We start from the raw sequence: 24,289 nt of genomic DNA, 5'->3' as shown, positions 1-24,289 counted from the left end.
GTCAACTCAATTAATAGCAGGTAATGGACTTCTCCTCCAAGAACTTATCCAATCCTTTTTTAAACACAGCTATACTAACTGCACTAACCACATCCTCTGGCAACAAATTCCAGAGTTTAATTGTGCGTTGAGTGAAAAAGAACTTTCTCCGATTAGTTTTAAATGTGCCACATGCTAACTTCATGGAGTGCCCTCTAGTCTTTCTATTATCCGAAAGAGTAAATACCCTATTCACATCTACCCGTTCTAGACCTCTCATGATTTTAAACACCTCTATCATATCCTCCCTCAGCCGTCTCTTCTCCAAGCTGAAAAGTCCTAACCTCTTTAGTCTTTCCTCATAAGGGAGCTGTTCCATTTTCCTTATCATTTTGGTAGCCCTTCTCTGTACCTTCTCCATCACAATTATATCTTTTTTGAGATTTGGCGACCAGAATTGTACACAGTATTCAAGGTGCGGTCTCACCATGGAGCGATACAGAGGCATTATGACATTTTCCGTTTTATTCACCACTCCCTTTCTAATAATTCCCAACATTCTGTTTGCTTTTTTGACTGCTGCAGCACACTGAACCGACGATTTCAATGATGCCTAGATCTCTTTCTTGGGTTGTAGCACCTAATATGGAACCTAACATTGTGTAACTATAGCATGGGTTATTTTTCCCTATATGCATCACCTTGCACTTATCCACATTAAATTTCATCTGCCATTTGGATGCCCAATTTTCCAGTCTCACAAGGTCTTCCTGCAATTTATCACAATCTGCTTGTGATTTAACTACTCTGAACAATTTTGTATCATCTGTAAATTTGATTATCTCACTCGTCGTATTTCTTTCCAGATCATTTATAAATATACAAGCCGTTAAGCCCGTTAAAACGGGCTACATCCCTCTGTCTCTCACCTCCCCCTCATTCTCTCTCCCCTCACTATTCACCACCCCCTACCTCCCTCCCTCACACTCACCCACTCCTTCCCACCCTCCCTCTCCTCTCACTCAGTCCCTCCCTCCCACTCAGTCTCACTCACTTCCTCCCCCCTCTCTCCCTCCCTCTCACTCACACAGTCCCACTCACTCTCACTCAGTCCCACTCCCTCCCTCCCTCTCCCTCAGTCCCAGTCCCTCCCCCTCACTCAGTCCCCTCCCTCCCTCTCACTCAGTCACTCCCTCCCACTCTCTCTCTCCGTCCCTCCCACTCAGTCCGTCCCTCCCTCTCTCCCTCTCCTCCCTCCCTCGCTACTGGCCGCTACCGCCGCTGCCGCCCGCTGCCGCTACCGCCGCCCGCTACCGCTGCTGCCGCCGCCGCCGCCCGCTGCCACTACCGCCGCTGCCGCCCGCTGCCGCTACCGCCGCCGCCCGCTACCGCCACCGCCCGCTACCGCTGCCGCTGCCGCCGTCGCCGCTACCGCCATGTTTTGGGTTTTTTTTGACGCTGCCTAAGACCGACGTGCTCGCCTGCACATGTGCAGTAGAGCTGCTCTCTACTGCGCATTTGCGGCACGTCGGTCAAGCGTCGTTTATCTAGTTAGATTGAAAAGTAAGGGTCCCAGTACAGATCCCTGAGGCACTCTACGGCCCACTCCCTTCCACTGAGAAAATTGTCCATTTAATCCTACTCTCTGTTTCCTGTCTTTTAGCCAGTTTGTAATCCATGAAAGGACATCGCCACCTATCCCATGACTTTTTACTTTTCCTAGAAGCCTCTCATGAGGAACTTTGTCAAACGCCTTCTGAAAATCCAAGTACACTACATCTACCGGTTCACCTTTAGACACATGTTTATTAACTCCTTCAAAAAAGTGAAGCAGATTTGTGAGGCAAGACTTGCCTTGAGTAAAGCCATGCTGACTTTGTTCCATTAAACCATGTCTTTCTATATGTTCTGTGATTTTGATGTTTAGAACACTTTCCACTATTTTTCCTGGCACTGAAGTCAGGCCCCTGGAGCCCTTTTTAAATATTGGGGTTACATTAGCTATCCTCCAGTCTTCAGGTACAATGGATGATTTTAGTGATAGGTTACAAATTTTTACTAATAGGTCTGAAATTTCATTTTTTAGTTCCTTCAGAATTCTGGGGTATATACCATCCGGTCCAGGTGATTTACTACTCTTCAGTTTGTCAATCAGGTCTACTACATCTTCTAGGTTCACCGTGATTTGGTTCAGTCCATCTGCATTATTATCCATGAAAACCTTCTCCGGTACTGCTACCTCCCCAACATCCTCTTCAGTAAACACCGAAGCAAAGAAATCATTTAATCTTTCCGCGATGGCCTTATCTTCTCTAAGTGCCCCTTTAACTCCTCGATCATCTAACAGTCCAACTGACTCCCTCACAGGCTTTCTGCTTCAGATATATTTTAAAAGGTTTTTACTGTGAGTTTTTGCCTCTACAGCCATTTTCTTTTCAAATTCTCTCTTAGCCTATCTTATCAATGTCTTACATTTAACTTGCCAACATTTATGCATTATCCCATTTTCTTCTGATGGATCCTTCTTCCAATTTTTGAATGAAGATCTTTTGGCTAAAATAGCTTCTTTCACCTCCCGTTTTAACCATGGCAGTAATCGTTTTGCCTTCTTTCCACCTTTCTTAATGTGTGGAATACATCTGGACTGTGCTTCTAGGATGGTATTTTTTAACAATGACCACACCTCTTGCACACTTTTTACTTTTGTAGCTGCTCCTTTCAGTTTTTTTCTAACCATTTTTCTCATTTTATCAGTTTCCCTTTTCAAAGTTTAACACAAGAGCCGTGGATTTACTTCCTGTCCCCCTTCCAGTCGTTAATTCAAATTTGATCATATTATGATCACTATTGCCAAGTGGCCCCACCACCGTTACCTCTCTCACCAAATCTTGTTCTCCACTGAGAATTAGATCTAAAATTGCTCCCTCTCTCATCAGTTCCTGAACCAGTTGCTCCATAAAAATGTCATTTATTCCATCCAGGAACTTTATCTCACTAGCATATCCCGATGATACATTTACCCAGTCAATATTGGGGTAATTGAAATCTCCCATTATTACCGCAGTACTAATTTGGTTAGTTTCCCTAATTTCTCTTAGCATTTCATTGTCCATCTCACCATCTTGACCAGGTGGACGGTAGTATACTCCAATCACTATAGTCTTCCTCAACACACAAGGGATTTCTACCCATAAAGATTCAATTGTGCATTTATTCTCATGCAGGATGTTTATCCTGTTGGACTCTATGCCATCCCGGACATAAAGCGCCACACCGCCTCCCGGGTGCTCCTCTCTGTCATTGTGATATAATTTGTACCCCGTTATAGCACTGTCCCATTGGTTGTCCTCCTTCCACCATGTCTCTGAGATGGTGTAAAGTGCACTCAGCTGAGAACACATTTTAACCTGGTTTGGAGAGGTGTTTTGGACATGTGTCCACAACTAGGGATGTGAATCGTTTTAGGACGATTAAAATTATCGTCCGATAATTTTAATATCGTCTTAAACCGTTATGGAACACAATACAATAGAGATTCTAACGATTTATCGTTATAAATCGTTAGAATCGTGAGCCGGCACACTAAAACCCCCTAAAACCCACCCCCGACCCTTTAAATTAAATCCCCCACCCTCCCGAACCCCCCCCCAAATGAGTTAAATAACCTGCGGGTCCAGCGGCGGTCCGGAACGGCAGCGGTCCGGAACGGGCTCCTGCTCCTCAATCTTGTTGTCTTCAGCCGGCGCCATTTTCCAAAATGGCGGCGAAAAATGGCGGCGGCCATAGACGAACACGATTGGACGGCAGGAGGTCCTTCCGGACCCCCGCTGGACTTTTGGCAAGTCTCGTGGGGGTCAGGAGGCCCCCCACAAGCTGGCCAAAAGTTCCTGGAGGTCCAGCGGGGGTCAGGGAGCGATTTCCCGCCGCGAATCGTTTTCGTACGGAAAATGGCGCCGGCCATACGTGTATGGCCGGCGCCATTTTCCATACGGAAAATGGCGCCGGCAGGAGATCGACTGCAGGAGGTCGTTCAGTGAGGCGCCGGAACCCTCGCTGAACGACCTCCTGCAGTCGATCTCCTGCCGGCGCCATTTTCCATACGGAAAAGATTTGCGGCGGGAAATCGCTCCCTGACCCCCGCTGGACCTCCAGGAACTTTTGGCCAGCTTGTGGGGGGCCTCCTGACCCCCACGAGACTTGCCAAAAGTCCAGCGGGGGTCCGGAAGGACCTCCTGCCGTCCAATCGTGTTCGTCTATGGCCGCCGCCATTTTTCGCCGCCATTTTGGAAAATGGCGCCGGCTGAAGACAACAAGATTGAGGAGCAGGAGCCCGTTCCGGACCGCTGCCGTTCCGGACCGCCGCTGGACCCGCAGGTTATTTAAGTCATTTGGGGGGGGTTCGGGAGGGTGGGGGATTTAATTTAAAGGGTCGGGGGTGGGTTTTAGGGGGTTTTAATGTGCCGGTTTTGCGATTTTTAGATTTTTTCGATTTTTCACGATTTTTCACGATTTTTCACGATATTTTACCCCCCCAAACGGCAACAATACGATTCCCTCCCCCTCCCAGCCGAAATCGATCGTTAAGACGATCGAGGACACGATTCACATCCCTATCCACAACCCCTTATACAATAAGGGGTTTAGCATGTCCACAATGTCCATCCAAATTCCCCCCCCCCCAAAAAAAAAAACTAATAGCACTCATCCCATAGAAATGCATGTTGATGAGGCTATTAGTCATTCGCCTGGGATACAGGAAAGAAATGTGCAGCCGATCCACACATTTTACACTCAGGGCAGGTGCTAATTTCTGAGCAGCCTGAAAAAGTGTACAGAAAATACTGCTTTTCTGTACATCTTCCGTCTTAATATCATAGCGATATTAAGTCATAGGAACCAAAAGATAAAAAAAAGTTTAAAAAACTTTTTATGAGCGTCTATATTCCTAACCCGTGGCTGTCCGTTTTACAAACCCGCTGACAGTCCCCTCTCTTGGCCAAGGAGGCGCTAGGGACACGGAATTATCCAAAGAGCCTCCTCTTAGCGTGATCCCTCATTTGCATTCTGTATCACACACCCAGGAGTGGGGGCTGAGTGCACATTCAAAGAACGGGCGCCGAAAACGGACGCGCTGTTTTAACGTGTCTGCACTGTATCAGCCTGAAAGTATTTTCACATTGTTTCTTATGAATAATTAACAATTCTAGGGAGTTCTAGGCCTATTGTGTTAAAGATTCAGAAATTCAAATAAATGTAAATGAAAATGTTTTTCATTTTCATGCTGCTGTGCCTATAACCTACATCTTTTCATGAAAAAAATCACAAGAACCTCCCTACAATTAATTATTCTTAAGAATAATTAATTGTAGGGAGGTTTTTAATTTAATTAATTGTATAATCGTTCTTAGGGAACAGAAAATACAAAGTCAAAGTTCACAATAAAGAATCTCAACTAGGGATGTGAATCGTTTTCCATATCGTCTTAACGATAGAAATCGTGTGGCAGGGCAAGAAAATCGTCTTAGGCACGATTTTTTAGTTAAAAAATGGTTAAAAATCGTTTTTTTCCGATTAGTGCGCACTAACTCGAGTTAGTGCGCACTAACTGGGAGTTAGTGCGCACTAACTGAAAATGATACAATTTGACACTTTTCAGGTCAGTTAAGGTCAGTTTAGGAATGAATATGTATTCCTATTGGCTGCCCTCTTATTTATTCATGTTACCAAGTTTCCTACTGACAGTATATGGGGGATGGGAAATGGAAACAGTTGGTAGCTTGACAAAACAAGTAATGTGATCAGTCAATGTGACTAGAACTTGTGCCCTAACCCTGATACCAGGGGTATTGTGATCTTCCTGCACACAGTGCCCTATCCCTATTAATACCAGGAGTGTTGTGATCTTCCTGCACACAGTGCCCTATCCCTAATACCAGGGGTGTTGTGATCTTCCTGCACACAGTGCCCTATTCCTGATACTGGGGGTGTTGTGATCTTCCTGCACACAGTGCCCTATTCCTGATACCGGGGGTGTTGTGATCTTCTTGCACACATCCCGATATCAGGGATAGGGCACTGCATGCAGGAAGATCACAACACTCCTGGTATTAATAGGGATAGGGCACTGCATGCAGGAAGATCACAACACTCCTGGTATTAATAGGGATAGGGCACTGCATGCAGGAAGATCACAACACCCCTGGTATCAGGGATAGGGCACTGTGTGCAGGAAGATCACAATACCCCGGAGGAGTGAGGGTCAGGCAGCTCCCCCCTGTCTGTGAAGCCAGCCTCTCACTAGTAATGCAGGGAGGGAGCTGTCTCAGACTTCACCATCCTCCCCCCCCCCCCCTTACCCACACACCATTCACTAGCTGGGACATGGGGGAAGTCAGGAGTGAGGGTCAGGCAGCTCCCCCCTGTCTGTGAAGCCAGCCTCTCACTAGTAATGCAGGGAGGGAGCTGTCTCAGACTTCACCATCCACCCCCCCCCCCCTCACCCACACACCATTCACTAGCTGGGACATGGGGGAAGTCAGGAGTGAGGGACAGGCAGCTCCCCCCTGTCTGTGAAGCCAGCCTCTCACTAGTAATGCAGGGAGGGAGCTGTCTCAGACTTCACCATCCTCCCCCCCCCCCCCTCACCCACACACCATTCACTAGCTGGGACATGGGGGAAGTCAGGAGTGAGGGTCAGGCAGCTCCCCCTTGTCTGTGAAGCCAGCCTCTCACTAGTAATGCAGGGAGGGAGCTGTCTCAGACTTCACCATCCTCCCCCCCCCCCTCACCCACACACCATTCACTAGCTGGGACATGGGGGAAGTCAGGAGTGAGGGTCAGGCAGCTCCCCTCTGTCTGTGAAGCCAGCCTCTCACTAGTAATGCAGGGAGGGAGCTGTCTCAGACTTCACCATCCACCCCCCCCCCCCCTCACCCACACACCATTCACTAGCTGGGACATGGGGGAAGTCAGGAGTGAGGGACAGGCAGCTCCCCCCTGTCTGTGAAGCCAGCCTCTCACTAGTAATGCAGGGAGGGAGCTGTCTCAGACTTCACCATCCTCCCCCCCCCTCACCCACACACCATTCACTAGCTGGGACATGGGGGAAGTCAGGAGTGAGGGTCAGGCAGTTCCCCCCTGTCTGTGAAGCCAGCCTCTCACTAGTAATGCAGGGAGGGAGCTGTCTCAGACTTCACCATCCACCCCCCCCCCCCCTCACCCACACACCATTCACTAGCTGGGACATGGGGGAAGTCAGGAGTGAGGGACAGGCAGCTCCCCCCTGTCTGTGAAGCCAGCCTCTCACTAGTAATGCAGGGAGGGAGCTGTCTCAGACTTCACCATCCTCCCCCCCCCCCACACCCACACACCATTCACTAGCTGGGACATGGGGGAAGTCAGGAGTGAGGGTCAGGCAGCTCCCCCCTGTCTGTGAAGCCAGCCTCTCACTAGTAATGCAGGGAGGGAGCTGTCCCAGACTTCACCATCCTCCCCCCCCCCCCCTCACCCACACACCATTCACTAGCTGGGACATGGGGGAAGTCAGGAGTGAGGGTCAGGCAGCTCCCCCCCTGTCTGTGAAGCCAGCCTCTCACTAGTAATGCAGGGAGGGAGCTGTCTCAGACTTCACCATCCTCCCCCCCCCCCCCTCACCCACACACCATTCACTAGCTGGGACATGGGGGAAGTCAGGAGTGAGGGTCAGGCAGCTCCCCCCTGTCTGTGAAGCCAGCCTCTCACTAGTAATGCAGGGAGGGAGCTGTCTCAGACTGGTATCAGGGTTAGGGCACTGTGTGCAGGAAGATCACAACACTCCTGGTATTAATAGGGATAGGGCACTGTAAGAGATGACTGTAGTAGATTGAATAAAGATCTGATGTTTCTGCTCTCCTCACACCAAACAAAAACAACACACAAGCAGAGAAGCCCTTCTTACAAAGCTGAGCTAGTGAGTTAAGTAGGAGGAAAAGTAAACATACTGATGCCAATGTGGCTTCTTAAAAAATACACTTACCAACAATCAATTACATATATTTGAACTGTGTACAGTTCCAGCCAGGACCACCTTTCTAAAATGCACAGTGATTGGCAAATTCAACATGCACTAGCATTTCAGGTGCCTGCTAACAAAAATAATAAACAAACAAGTTCTAGTCACGTGAGTGCTGATCATTACATTACTTTTTTTGTCAAGCTTCCAACTGTTTCCATTTCACATCCCCCCAACCGTATTGGTAACATCAATAGATAAGAGCACAGCCAGCCAATAGGAATACATACATACATATTCATTCCTAAGTGACCTTTACTGACCTGGGAAGTGTGAACACTTTGTTTCATTTTCTGTTGGTGTTCGTTAGTTTCCAGTTCCATTTCCCATCCCCCCAACCATCACCTCAGTGGTAACCTTGGTAATATCAATAGATAAGAGGGCAGCCAGCCAATAGGAACACATATTCATTCCTAACTGACCTTCAGTGACCTGGAAAGTGTTTATTTGTATCATTTTCAGTTAGTGCGCACTAAATCGAGTTAGTGCGCACTAACGGGGAGTTAGTGCGCACTAACTCGAGTTAGTGCGCACTAACACGATTTAACGATTTTTAACGATAAATCGTTAGAATTTCTATTGTATCGTGTTCTATAACGATTTAAGACGATATAAACATTATCGGACGATAATTTTAATCGTTGAAAAACGATTCACATCCCTAATCTCAACACTACCCTTCATCTACGGGAGTTCCACAAGGCTCCTCCCTTTCACCAACACTCTTTAATATCTACTTGCTCCCTCTTTGCCAACTGCTAACTGATTTAAACCTTAAACACTTTCTTTATGCAGATGACGTCCAGATAGTCATCCCCGTCAAAGAATCCTACAGCAAAACCCTAGAATTCTGGGAAACTAGTCTTAAAAAAATTGATGAACTCCTCTCCAACCTTAATCTAATACTAAACTCCTCAAAAAGCGAACTCCTCCTAATTTCATCTGAATACAGTAACACCGACTCAAATCCTCCACCCAATTTACAAACTCCACAAGTAAGAAACCTGGGAGCTATCTTTGATAACAGGTTAAACCTAAAAGCATTCATAAATCAAACTACTAAGGACTGCTTCTATAAACTCCAAGTCTTAAAAAGAACAAGACCTCTCTTCCACTTTCATGACTACAGAACTATTCTGCAATCAATAGTATTTTCTAAACTAGATTACTGCAACTCTTTGCTATTAGGTCTCCCCTCATCTCACACGAAACCCCTTCAGATGGTTCAAAACACGGCTGCGAGAATATTAACTAACACACGGAGAAGAGACCACATAACACCAATCCTCAAAGACCTGCACTGGCTACCAATTCACTACAGAATCATATATAAGTCCATAACCACTATTTTCAAAGCTATACACCAACACTCTCAGCTCAACCTTCAAATTCCTCTCAAAAAATTTACATCCAACAGACCAATCAGAGAGTCCTATAGAGAAACCCTACAAGTACCACACTCCAAATCCATGCGGCACATAACCACCAGAGACAGGGCTTTCTCCACTGCAGGACCAACACTGTGGAACTCCATCCCACCAGATTTGAGACAGGAACCCTGCCTGCCCACATTCAGGAAAAGACTCAAAACGTGGCTATTCATGAAAGCCTTTCCTGAACTAAACTGAACCTACTCCATCATTAACTAAGCACTCAGACTTTGCCTTATTCACGGCAACTAATATCCCTACCTTATAATTAATATTCCTACATCATAAACACAATTCACTAATGCCTTAAGCACATTGACTGGCATTTACGTTCTTTCGATTTATCCCCTGCTTCTTTTCTATGCTCCAAGTTGTATTACTCCCTTGTTTTATTGTAACTGCATACCTTAGCCTTCTCTTGTTTAATGTTTTTATTATTATTATTACTACAATTATTATTATTATTATTATTAATAAGATAAATATTAGTTTTTTCCTTTGTTGTTACCTATCCACTTGTTAATTGTAAACCGACATGATGCGATATCTATTGTGAATGCCGGTATAGAAAAACTTAAAATAAATAAATAAATAAATAAATAAGAAACGATGTGAAAATATTTTGATGGTTCCTCCTATAAGCATTTTTATATTTATTTATTATTTTTATTTATTTAGTGTTTTTCTATACCGGCATTCAAGATAAGAATCACATCATGCTGGTTTACATTTAACAGGGGGTGTAAAATGAAAATAAAATAAAACAGTAACTGGTGAAGAAAAACTATGAAGTTACAATAAAACAAGGATGTTGAAAACTGGGTGAAGAAGGAAAGGCTAAAGGAATTTAACAGAAAGAGCAATTATTTACAATGTTCTAGGAATGTCTGAGTATGGTTGTCGTTGAATTGAGTTTCAGTTGGGGTCTGGAAAGGCTTGATTAAACAACCACGTCTTGAGCCTTTTTCTGAATGTTAGAAGGCACGGTTCCTGTCTGAGTATGGTTGTCATATATATAGATAGAGAAATTGTACCTCTCCATACAGATCAATAATGTGGACCAGTGACTCACAAGTCAAAGAATGCAGTCCATGATTTAAAAAAAAAGCATGTAAACTTCTATTTATGTGATACGATTCATTCCTGTCTATTTGGTCCACAGACAGGATGGATGAAAACCCAAAACTCAGAAACACTGTTAAATAGGTGAAAGGTTAAAAAAAACTAGTCTTTAATTTAAGTTTTATGGGCTTCTATCTCAGTAGCAGACAGTCATAAGTCTCATAAGAGCTATTTCAGTCTAGGTAGGCCCACGTTTTACACATTATACTCATAACGTGATGACTATAGTCATAGGGCTCCGAATCATTATATGCTGCTAGCTACCAAAAGTTGTGAAAAAATAGCTGGACATCACTGGGATTAATTGTATATATTACATTATACAGAACACTTGGGTCCTTACATCAAAAGGTGCATCATATAATATATGTCCTGAGCTCTCATCCATGCTACTTAATTTAACCCCTATGTGCTATCATTTTCATTCAGGCATCATTACTCCCCCTAGGTGTGATTACGACTGGCTTGCATTTGGCTGTCATTAATTACCCATACTATGCCATTATTCATTCCCTATAAATGTACTCTTGAGATTCCGATCAGGGCAGAGTTATCTGACAGATCAGCCTGCAGAAACATCAGATCTAAGTGCAGTGCTTCTGTTCCTGCTGTATTTAACCTATTCAAAAACATCCTTGGGTTTTTCAAATGTCCTGAGAAATTCCCTTTTGCAACCAAACATGATTAAGAGAATACACTTTTTATGGCTTTATTTGTAGGAAAGCACTGACTCGGCAGATGTGATGGAAATAAACAGATCACTCACACTGAAGCTTTGAATCTGTTTTACTCATATGCCCTTTATCAACTGAAAACAAGGATTTTCACAATGGAAAGAAAAATACAAGAATAAGAATGTTGGACAGGACTGAATCAGATAAGCAGGTTAGCGCCATTCCATCAAATGTGGCTACTTGGGAAGTTGTGTAAATAAGGCAAGCACACCCTCTCCTCTGGAGTCTTAGTAAAACGCTCATACAAAGGAAGTCAGAATCTATACAATATAGATTGTGATGCTCTGAACAGAAGAAGAATCTCTTTTGAAATTAAAGCTCTTGGTATGGAATAATAATTTATTTATTTATTTGGCAAATTGGTGAATTTTGAGGAATGTGTAATTATAATTCATAATGAAACAAATATTAATATGTATTCAAAATATATACAATTCATTAAAAACCCTATAATAACCAAATAAATCTACACCCTACCCTCTCTAGGGGATGAATTCAGATATGGCACAATAAATATACTAAAACTAAATATACTAAATATAATTAATAATTAACAATTAACATAAACCACCCACCACCCCAACTGCACCCCCATTTTTCTCTTTCTACAGAACAGTAGTGAATTCCACGTGCACTTAAAAGGACACCTCTCATGCTGCCCCAGCCAACATCGCTGGAGAAAGTCCCTATGAGTGTGGATGCCGGATCAGGGACGTGTACGCAGTGATAGTACACAGACACAAATGTTGTAGGTGATACATTTAGATTAGAGTAAGCTAAAGGTCCTCCCCGCTAAAAAGGTTTTACTGTTTTGCATCTCTTTATGAAAGAGTGTGCACTGCCTCAGATGAGATATGTCTGCTGTCATCTTGCGTGGTGCAAGAGCTCAAACTTTAACAAATACATTGTTGGATGATTCCCCCCCCCCTGAAATAATGAAAGTTCTTTCCATCATTATTACTATAGTTCATACAGCACCGCTCTATAATTAGACCCACCACATCCAGCAACAAGGAAAGTAAATTACAGTGATAAATGCTGATATTTTTCTAGTACTGATGGTACACATGGGAGTACAACAGAGAAACTGCGATGGAGAAAGACGAGTAGTGGATCTTCCCATCTGTCTTCTTTGATGAAAGCTTCACCAGGGACAAGCAATAAACTTAGTATGCAAGGAATAACTCACTCGAATCAGCCCAAAATCTCCGGCATGTCAATGTGCCAGAAATAGTGGGCTGTGTGCAGAGCACGCACAAGGAAAGATCAATGCCGCTGCCTCCGGAGATGCTCCACTGCTCACTTGCAGGTCACAGCGAGACCTCCCTTTCATTTTGCTCTTGTCTCTTCACTTTCTCTCTTTCTCACCTGCCTGTGCTTTTAGGGAAATCACCAATAGCTGACAGAGGGAGGAGAAGGTTTCTCTGGACAGCGCCCTCAGGAAGTGATGAATAGGTAACATTTTGGCAACAGAGGCAGTTTTTCTGTTCCATGGATCTTAGATGTGAATTGCGCTTTTATTTTAACCTATAGAAACAAAACAAAAATCCAAGTTTTCAGGGGTTTTTTTCTCAGTTTGTTAATCTATATTTCTGTGCTGTCAAGTGAACTAACCCAGTAGTCACACTACTGTGTTTTAACATTGCATAGAGCTTCTTCTGCACCATGTGTCGGGTCACCACTGGTGGTCAACCTCAGGCAAGGTTCTTTACAAGAAATCATGGGCTCCTGAGAAACTTTGCTTTGTACATGGATGCATTTGGGCCAAGAAATGTATTGGATGCTAAAGCTTCAGGATAATCTCCAGCTATCGTTAAAGCAGTTCTCTATGTATGCAAGAATCCTGGAGTAGCTACACACCGGAATTTTCCTCCGCCATATTCTTCCATGGAGTTACTTAGCTAGATTGAGACCTTTCCATTAAGTGCCGGTCAGAGGTGTTGCTGGACACTTAATCCCCTTGAAGATCTGAGAGGGGAGAATCCTTCCGCTTGGCCAGTCACTCACTCACTCTGCAGGGGCTCATAGGCTGGTACAAGATCACTGGCCTACACCTAGCAATGCCCCTGAAACGTCCAGCAATTTGCAGTCATGCTACAAAGGTTTGCAAAAATGACCTTTTACTTAAATGCTGAAAGTTGTGAATATTTTCAAATTGCAGCAAATGTTTGTAGACTGCCACAGACTGGCAGTAGTGTTTAAGGATCAGAATGTGACCCAAAAAGACAAGGAATTTACAGTCTTGGACAGTGAAGGTTCATTACAACTGTTTGACATATTATACTGCTTAAATCTTATATTATTATTTAAAATATTTTTTACCCACCCTTCCTATGTTGAAGGCGGGGTACGAAGAAATATACATAATAAAATTGAAAAAAACAAACAGAGAAATAAAACAGAATTAGCTAAGGAGAAGGATCTGGAAGTAGATACCATGAATGAGATGTTTACTCTGATCCCTCCAAACTGCGTCAGACACTGTGTTCGGGATTCTTAAAGCTAGAGGTGAACTGGGGAGTTAGGAATGAAGATGCAGGCCTCTCTCTTCCCTTGCAGTCTTCACTCCGGAGACTCCTATAACTTCTTATCCCAAAGTCTCCCTTGCCCAGTTCTAAGTCAATCACTATGGCCTCTTTAAATTAGAGGTTGTATGTAGACATGCCAATTGACTCCAGATTTTCAGGACAGGGTGATCCAGTCCTGGTTTTAATTTATTTATTTATTTATTTATTTATTTATTTAAAAGAATTTATATACCGCAAATTAAACAGGATCTGTCTGGCTAAGCGGTTTACAAGTATATAAACATACATAATAAGATACACAAATTAAAACAAGTATACTATATCAAATAAAAACAATACATCCATAACGTTAAAACTAGTAAAAACTACTTCTGAAAAGACATTATAGAAAGTCAAAGCAGATTATTAATGTTCATGACAATGAGTTTGTTTAACTGTAAGGGTTGTTAAGTAATGTTGTATGCAGCAGCAAAGAGATATGTTTTTAAAGCCTTTTTAAAATTCTTTTACATTTGCTATTAAACGAATTTCATCTGGGATGGTATTCCAGAGGATTGGTCCGGCGACAGAAAAAGCTCGTTTCCTGGTAAATTCTAAATGGGCAAGTTTTACTGATGGTACTTCCAGCATGCATTTATCCATTGATCTTAATTGTCTTGTTGGTTTGTAAATTCTGAGCAGTGAACAGAGCCATATTGAATTTGCATTATATAAAAGGTTGTGTATAATGTTAAGTATTTTATATGTGATATGGTAAGATATAGGTAGCCAGTGTAAATGTTGTAGAACCAGGGTGATATGCTCTCTGAGTGGTATATTGTACAGTAAACGAGCAGTAGCATTTTGGACTAGCTGTAATGGGTGTGTAGTAGATTTTGGCAAACCAAGATATAGTGCATTACAGTAGTCAAGACTTGTTAAAATGAGAGATTGTGTCACTGAACGAAAATCTGAAGGTAGTAAAAGTGGTTTTAATTTTCTAAAATTGATTTTGTTACAACAGTTGATATGTTGTATGTTTTACTCCCCTGCAGGCAGATACTTATAGTCTTGCTTTTCTTATGGAATGCAGTAGGGAAATCAGAATAAGTCCCAGAATGCAATGGGGTAAAACCAGGACAGGATCAAGCTGTCTTGAAAATCTGGAGCCAGTTGACAACCCTAGTTTTATTTATTTATTTATTTATTTAAAAGTATTTATATACCGCTTTTTAAAATAAAATTTTATCAAAACGGTTTACAACATGTTAAAATAAAGTAAAAATAAAATATAACTAAAATAAACTTAAAATACATAAATTTAACTAAATAGCTAGATAAATGTTAGCTAAAACAAATTATTAAATAACAAAATAATAATAATGGTAACATGCCATGGGTAAAGAGTAGGGAGGGTAAAAGGGATGGAGGGGAGGAGGGGGGGGGTAGCAACTTATCGAATTGTAATGTCCTAGAAAGATGATAAAGATAATGATAAAGATAATTATGATAAAGATAATTAACCAATTTTAAAAGTAAGAACATCTCTGAAGTCCTGATATAGTACATACATGCAATAAGTGCCTATTCTTGCAATGGTTTAGTATACTATGCATGTATATCTCAGATCAGATGGTTAATTCTTATATTCATCTGGCCCCTGAAAGACAAATGCTATTTCCTCAAACAGGGCCTCTCAGAATGATATCAGATGTGAGCACCATGACCTGTCTGAAGTCTCTAGAGGTAGGGCTAATACTTTGGTGGTATCTGGAAGCTGTCACAAGTAAAGGAAAGGATGCTTTATTTCCAGCCAACCTCATTGGCAGGGGTTTTATCTTGGATAATGGATCAAGGCGTGAGTTCTTATCAATCAGTGATGTACCCTGGACTCTTTTCCAGGACTGGAGATTAAGATCCTAGCCTGAGAGTAAATATCTTCCAGCTGGGATATGGGAAAACTGTTCTAAGCTGACAGGTAGCTGAAATGAAGAAGGTATTTTGTAGCAAGAAGGATCATTTCCCTTCATGTAAACTCCCCTTTGATTGTCAGCTAGTGAAGAGCACCAGTTTGGATGAATGGATGGACATGGACTTATTTTAGGAAAGTCATGCCCTCATTACACATTAATTATCAGCTTTAAAAATATTCTTTTGCTTTTTCACACAGCTAAAAGAACCATTGTGTCTTTCTTCCTAATTACTATAGTTAAGTTTTCTAAACTTTTGACATTTTTATTAATTGCTATAGGAAGCCAATGTGTCCCTTTCATATCACAGATGTGCGAAATTTAGAATTAAGAATAACTGCTCTCATGAAATAATCTAAACTCGCTATCTACATTATCTGCACTATTTAAGAAGTTATGAATTATAAAGAGCGAGCCATTTATTTATTTACAAATTTGTAATCTGCCAAGCCACAAATCTTGGCAGCGAACAGAATTTCTTACTTATTAAGCTACAATGGTGCTGGCTAGCATTTGGCAAGGTTCCTAGAGGGTAAAAGAAGTAGATTTGGTAGCTGTAGACTTAGTGAGGCCACTTTTCAAAGGGTTTAGGCTCCTAGCTTAAGAAGATAGGCTCCTAAATTGGCCTAATTTAAAATGCCCTAAATTTGCGTTCTAAAAGGTAGGTGGCTTCAGGGGTGGAGTTGGGGGGGGGCGGAAGTTCAGAGCTTAGCACTGATTTTCAGCACCAGGCACCTAATCTAGGAGACTAGCACAGGTGCATGAAGAGCAGGCTTAAATTTAGGAACCTAAGGCCTGGATTTTCAATTGTCGCACAGCTTTATGAATCTCGCAGTAACACGGGGGGGGGGGGGGGGGCGGGCCTGCGAAAGCCGGCAGCGATCGCACCACCGCGGTGTTATCGCTGCCGGCTTTCGCACCCAATAGTGCCACCATGAAAGGTGGCGCTATTGGGCGCGCTACTGGCGGTGATAACGGGTCTTACCTCATCGCCGCCAGCGAAGTTACCGCCGCGTCCGCCCCGACTCCTCCTCTTCCAGTCCCGACTCCGCCCCTATCAAGCTATCGCACGTGAAAAGGGAAAAGGAGAGCAAGCTTCTCCCTAAAACATGCATATGTGCTGGTGCAGTCCAGGATGCTGGGTGGTGCGTTTTACCACTTAATGTTGCGACCCCAGTCGCTTACGCAGCGACCAGGGCTCTTACCTTCCCCGCGGGTCTCCTCCCTGCGCCGCGAGCCGCGCGATTCCGGGCCGGCCTGGCCGCATGGCAGCGGCGTCCTCCTCGTGGGGACGCCGGCAAGCCCGGGGATAGCTCCGCCCCCTGCGGGGGAATGCGCGCGCGCGAGGGCTGTCCTTTTGAGCTCCCAGCACCCGGATGTGCCGATCCGCCCTCCTTCTGACGTCAGACCCGGAGGGGGATTTAAACCCGCAGCTTTCTTCTTTGCTTTGCCTTGCAACGTGGTCACTCCTTGGAGAGAGTTAGTTGCTGCTATCCTGCGTTTCTTGATCCTGGTTTGTCTCACGATTCTGCCTGCCTGCTGCCTGCCTTGATCCTGCCTGTTCACTGCCTGCCTCGACTCTGGCTCGCTTCTTGGATCCACTACTTGCTGCATACCCAGACTCCGGTACACCTCCTCGTTCCTGTCTTCAGCTACCAGTCCAGACTTCTGTCCGCCCTCGGTTTCCCTTCACGCCTGTGACTCTCCTAAGTCCCAGCGGTCCGGGTCCCTACGGGCTCCTCCTGGGGGGACCTCGGACTTCCAGGGCGAAGCCACCTAAGTCCTAGCGACCCGGGCCCTAACAGCTCCTCTGGTGGGGTCACAGGTTTCCAGGTGAAGATCCATCCCGCACTGTGTGTGTCTGCCTTCCGACCGTCCCATATTGCCGGTCGGCCCAAGGATCCACACCCGGAGCACAACAGTTTGCAAGGCCATGGATCCGGCAGACCTAGCTGGTCTACAGGCCATTCCCGGACTGGCTCAACGTTTGGTTCAACAACAACAGGTACTGGACACCCTGGCGGCCACCGTGGAACGGTTGGCTACCCGCATGGACGTTGAGCCCGCGGCACCGGTTCCGGTAGCCATACCTGCCCCAGTGGTGACGCTTCATACTCCCACGCAGCTTCCAGCTCCCACACGTTTTGCTGGGGACTCTAAGGCTTGTGCGGGCTTCCTGAATCAGTGTTTTGTACGGTTCGCCCTGCTACCCAATCAGTTTCCCTCAGATGGAATCAAGGTGGCTTACATCTTTTCATTACTTGATGGTCGAGCCTTAAACTGGGCGTCTCCCATGTGGGATAAAAATGATCCCGCCCTGAGTGATCTGAGTGTGTTCGTGGAGGAATTTCGAGCAGCATTCGATGAACCAGCATGTCAGGCCTCCGCAACTTCTGAACTACTCCAACTTCGGCAGGGGACACGAACCCTAGCCGACTACGCTCTGGAATTCCGCACCCTTGCCCAAGAAGTGGGTTGGGCCGATAACGCCCTTCGCGGGGTTTTTCTTGAAGGCCTGGCGGCTAGAATAAAGGACGAGCTTGCAGCCCGGGACCTTCCAGAGGACCTGAACTCACTTATTAACGTGGCTGGGCGCATCGACCGACGCCTGCAGCAAAGAGCGAAGGAAGGGCGCTTCCCTCGCCGTCTGGTCCCCGTACCGTCAGCTACCGCTAGATCTTCGAACTCCGGATCTCGGACCACCGGTACCTCAGCAGAGTCTTCTCAGGAAGAGCCTATGCACCTAGGAAGATCCGCTCTGACCCCCGAGGAGAGGCAACGCCGCCGAGACTTGCATTTATGTTTATACTGCGGAGGTAAAGGCCATTTCCTGGCCCAATGCAAGGAGCGTCCGGGAAACTCCCGCACCTAGGGGTAAATGAGGAGGTTCCCCTAGGTTGTCTGAATGCAACTCCTCATTGTACCGTACCCGTAACCCTCAAATATCCGGGGGGTTCTTTCAACACAAAGGCCCTCATAGATTCCGGCGCAGGAGGGAACTTTATCACTCAGGATTTGGTACGACACCTTCAGCTCTCCACGCAGCGTCAGGAACCCCCCTTACGGGTCACCTCCATTCAGGGTACACCGCTCGCCGGCAGTATAACTACTAGTACCAAGCCCATCATCCTTCAGACTGGTCTGCTTCACACAGAGAGGATTTCGTTCCTGGTTTTGGAGAAATCGGTATATCCCGTGGTCCTGGGGTTACCCTGGCTCCAACTACATTCCCCGGAGATTCGATGGGACAATTTCCAGATTGTCCGTTGGGGTGCACACTGCTCCCATTCTTGCATCCAGCCCTGGAGGGGTCCACAAACGCCTCTGGCGCAGACTGATGTCAGGTTTCAGCTTCCGTTCCCCTACCGGGATTTTGCTGACGTGTTCTCTAAGGAAAAAGCGGAGTTGCTTCCACAGCATCGTCCATTTGATTGCGCGATTGACTTGCTTCCTGGCTCCACTCCCCCCCGTGGGAGGGTATACCCACTTTCTCAGCCTGAAACCCGAGCCATGTCAGAGTACATTTCGGAGAATCTCGCCAAGGGGTTTATTCGCCCCTCTAAGTCGCCCACAGGAGCGGGTTTCTTTTTTGTGGCAAAGAAAGATGGGTCTTTGCGGCCCTGTATAGACTATCGTGGACTTAATGCCATAACCAAGAAAAATCGCTACCCACTGCCGTTAATCCCGGAGCTGTTGGACAAACTCCAGGGGGCACAAGTATTCACGAAGCTGGACTTGCAAGGGGCCTACAATTTGGTTCGTATCCGTCCCGGGGATGAATGGAAGACCGCTTTCAACACCCGGGATGGACATTACGAATACCTAGTGATGCCATTTGGCCTATGCAATGCTCCTGCAGTGTTCCAGCACTTAATGAATGAGATTCTCCGGGACTTCCTACAATCATGCGTTATAGTATATTTAGATGACGTTCTTATCTACTCCTCGGATCTAGCCTCTCACCGAAGACATGTTCGACAGGTACTCCAGATTCTGCGGGATCATCGGTTATATGCGAAATTAGAAAAATGTCTCTTTGAGCAGAATTCCTTGCCCTTTTTAGGGTATATCGTTTCTGCAACTGGTTTTCGCATGGATCCCAGCAAAGTATCTGCCATCCGAAATTGGCCCCGGCCGGTGGGCCTGAAGGCTTTGCAACGATTTTTGGGCTTTGCAAATTTCTACCGCCACTTTATTCCACGGTATTCCCAGCTGGTGGCACCTCTCACCACCCTAACCAAGAAGGGTGCGGACACTCGAATCTGGCCTTCCGAGGCTTGCAAAGCTTTTGAGGACTTAAAGGAGGCTTTCCTCCATGACACCTGTTTGCGACATCCGGATCCCACTCAGCCGTTCTTCGTGGAGGTAGATGCCTCTAGTGTTGCGGTAGGGGCGGTCCTCTCACAAAAGTCCTCTTCTGGCCATTTGTTCCCTTGCTCCTATTTTTCCAAGAAATTCACTTCCGCCGAAAACAACTATGGGATTGGCGACAAGGAGCTATTGGCAATCAAGTTGGCACTAGAAGAGTGGAGGCAATGGTTGGAGGGGGCGACTCATCCTGTGACGGTCTACACCGATCACAAGAATTTGGAATTCCTGAACCAAGCCCAGCGGCTGAACCCCAGACAAGCACGGTGGTCGCTGTTTTTCAGTCGGTTTGACTTTCTCCTCAAGTATCGACCTGCCGCGAAGAACGTCCGGGCGGACGCCCTCTCGAGGAATGATATTCCGGAGGAGAGGGAGGAGATCCCTCAGTATATTATTGATCCAGCCAAGGTCCAGTTAGCCAATACTATCGTATCCTCTGTAGAACGTGTTGTAGTCCCTCGCAGGGACCGCAAAAGAGTTCTTGCCTGGGCTCATGATTCCCTCTCTGGTGGTCACGCCGGTAGGGAGAGGACCCTCAATCTTCTCAACCGCTATTACTGGTGGCCTAAGGTGCGCCAGGATGTACGCCTGTACGTGGATTCTTGCCCAGTTTGCGCCCGGCAGAAACCTCTAAACGGTCGCCCATGGGGGCTTCTGCAGCCTCTTCCCATCCCCACGGAACCCTGGACCCATATCGCCACTGATTTTGTGGTGGATTTACCCCCTTCCAAGGGCAATACGGTGATATGGGTAACAGTAGACCGCTTCTCCAAAATGGTTCATCTCGTACCATTACCCAAGTTGCCAACAGCACCAGAGTTAGCCCACCTGTTCACACAGCATATCTTCAGGGCTCATGGACTTCCGCAAAGTATCGTTTCTGATCGGGGCCCACAGTTCACGGCTCGATTTTGGCGGGCCATCTGCCGGAAATTTGGGATACAGTTGAACCTATCTACGGCCTTCCACCCACAAAGCAATGGGCAGACCGAACGCATGAATAGGTCCTTGAAGACGTTCCTTTGAAGTTTTGTCTCCGAAAGAGGAGACAATTGGGTGTCCCTCCTTCCCTGGGCCGAGTTTGCCTACAACAACCACACCCACTCCATAACAGGACAATCACCTTTCCAGACCGTTTTCGGTCGCCACCTGAAACCTCCGGTGCCCATTCCTGTTACCGTGCCTTCACCGGCAGCACTAACGGTGGCCCAACACATTCATCATCTATGGAGGTCGGTCCAACGTCGACTCACTTCCTCTGCCGAAAAGATGCAGAGATATGCCAATCGCCACCGTCGACCAGCACCCATATTCTTACCCGGTACTAAGGTATGGCTAAGCACCAGAAACCTCCATTTGCCGGGTCGCTCCAAGAAATTGGCATCAAGATACTGTGGCCCTTTCACTATCGCTGAACGAATAGGGTTGGTCTCTTATAGACTCCGTCTACCCTCATCTTTACGTGTCCACAACGTGTTCCATGTCTCTCTACTGAAGCCAGTGGTACTCTCCCGTTTCCATCAACCCTCGACTGATGCTGTATCATCCCCCTCTAATGAAGAACCTACCTATCAGGTACGCGAAGTACTAGATGTTCGTTTCCGGGCTCGTCGCTGGGAATACCTGTTGGCATGGGAGGGTTGCGGTCCTGAAGAGGATTCCTGGGAGCCAGCTCGGAATATTCTGGACAAATCGCTGTTAGCCCGCTTCCATCAGGACAATCCCGGTAAGCCGGGTCCCCTGAGGAGGGGGCGTAAGAAAGGGGGTACTGTTGCGACCCCAGTCGCTTACGCAGCGACCAGGGCTCTTACCTTCCCCGCGGGTCTCCTCCCTGCGCCGCGAGCCGCGCGATTCCGGGCCGGCCTGGCCGCATGGCAGCGGCGTCCTCCTCGTGGGGACGCCGGCAAGCCCGGGGATAGCTCCGCCCCCTGCGGGGGAATGCGCGCGCGCGAGGGCTGTCCTTTTGAGCTCCCAGCACCCGGATGTGCCGATCCGCCCTCCTTCTGACGTCAGACCCGGAGGGGGATTTAAACCCGCAGCTTTCTTCTTTGCTTTGCCTTGCAACGTGGTCACTCCTTGGAGAGAGTTAGTTGCTGCTATCCTGCGTTTCTTGATCCTGGTTTGTCTCACGATTCTGCCTGCCTGCTGCCTGCCTTGATCCTGCCTGTTCACTGCCTGCCTCGACTCTGGCTCGCTTCTTGGATCCACTACTTGCTGCATACCCAGACTCCGGTACACCTCCTCGTTCCTGTCTTCAGCTACCAGTCCAGACTTCTGTCCGCCCTCGGTTTCCCTTCACGCCTGTGACTCTCCTAAGTCCCAGCGGTCCGGGTCCCTACGGGCTCCTCCTGGGGGGACCTCGGACTTCCAGGGCGAAGCCACCTAAGTCCTAGCGACCCGGGCCCTAACAGCTCCTCTGGTGGGGTCACGGGTTTCCAGGTGAAGATCCATCCCTTCAAAACACTTCTAAGAAAACTTGAACGTAAATGGCGACGCAATCAAACCTCTGAAACAAAAAATGCCTATTATTCCACACTCCGTCGTTATAATAAAGAAATAGATAAAGCTAAGAAACATTATTATGCACACAAAATCTCCAAAGCTAATGGAAATCCTAATATGCTATTTAACATCGTAAAACAGTTAACTACTTCTCAAAGTAACAACTTCACAGAATTTGACGATACTTTCTGCAATAAAATTGCTACCCACTTTAAAACTAAAGTAACAAACATTTCCAAAGAACTCTCTCAACTACCTTACCCCTCAATGGCCATCAAAGACATCACTGAACAGTGGTCTGAATTTTTTCCCATATCTGAAGATACCCTACTTACCATAATTAACAAGCAGAAACCATCTAACTCTCCTGAAAATCCATGTTCAGGTGCCTTCTTTAAAGCTCTTGGCCCACATGCCAGTACTTTTCTCTGTTCTTTAGTTAACCAATCCCTAGAAACAGGCCATTTTCCAAATAAGTTAAAAAAGACTTCTATTTTACCTATCTTGAAATCGAAAACAAAAGATGTAACAGATCTTAACAACTATAGACCTATTGCTACACTCACCTCTTTAGCCAAAGTAATTGAATCTGCAGTTCTTCGCCAACTAACCGAATTTCTTTCAGATAATAATATTCTCCACATCAACCAACACGGCTTTAGAAAAGGACATTCTACAGAAACTCTTCTTTTAGCATCTTTTGACACTCTATTCCGTGCTTTTGACTCTTACACTGACTATATCATCGTTTTCTTAGATATCTCTGCAGCCTTTGACACTGTAGATCATCACATACTTATTTCCGGTCTCAAATCCATTGGCATCACAGGTACAGTCTTAAACTGGTTCACTTCCTTTCTTATAAACCGTCCCCAACAAGTTAACTTTAATCATCATTCCTCCGAATCTTATACAATTCCATCAGGTGTTCCACAAGGTTCTTCACTGTCTCCTATATTATTTAATATATACCTCCTGCCCCTCTGTCATATTCTCTCATCACTCAACCTACAATTCAAAATCTATGCAGACGACATTCAGTTCCTAGTACCCTACAAAACATCCTGGTCTAATACATTATCTATGGTCTCTCTTTACTTGTCTACCATCAACTCCTGGCTTTCTCACAACCGTCTAAAATTGAACCCTTCCAAGACTGAAATTGTTCATCTAACATCCATCTCAGACACTTCTATAGGCCCACCCTCATACTGGTCTATAAACGGATCACCTATTCCCATTACACAATTCGCTACAAATCTAGGTGTCATCATAAATTCAGATCTATCAATGAAACAACACATCTCCTCTATAACAAAAAAATCCTTTTATAAGTTACAGCTCCTTAAACGTCTCCGTCCTCTTCTTTTTCACCAAGATTTCCGAACTATTCTCCAATCTTTAATTTTTTCTGGCTTAGATTACTGCAACGCTCTCTATATAGGACTCCCCGACTCTATAATTCATCCCTTACAAATTATTCAAAACAGTGCAGCTCGCATTTTATCAGGTATTTCTATTCGAAATCATATTACACCTATCCTTCAATCTCTTCATTGGTTACCCATAAAGTACAGAATAAAATATAAAATCCTTACTATCATTCACGGTCTAATAAATAACTCAT

This window comes from Rhinatrema bivittatum, chromosome 15 (assembly GCF_901001135.1).
Source record: "Rhinatrema bivittatum chromosome 15, aRhiBiv1.1, whole genome shotgun sequence".
NCBI classification, from domain to species: Eukaryota; Metazoa; Chordata; class Amphibia; order Gymnophiona; family Rhinatrematidae; genus Rhinatrema; species Rhinatrema bivittatum.
The sequence above is the reverse complement of the archived record's forward strand: the minus strand, read 5'-3'. Positions refer to the sequence as shown.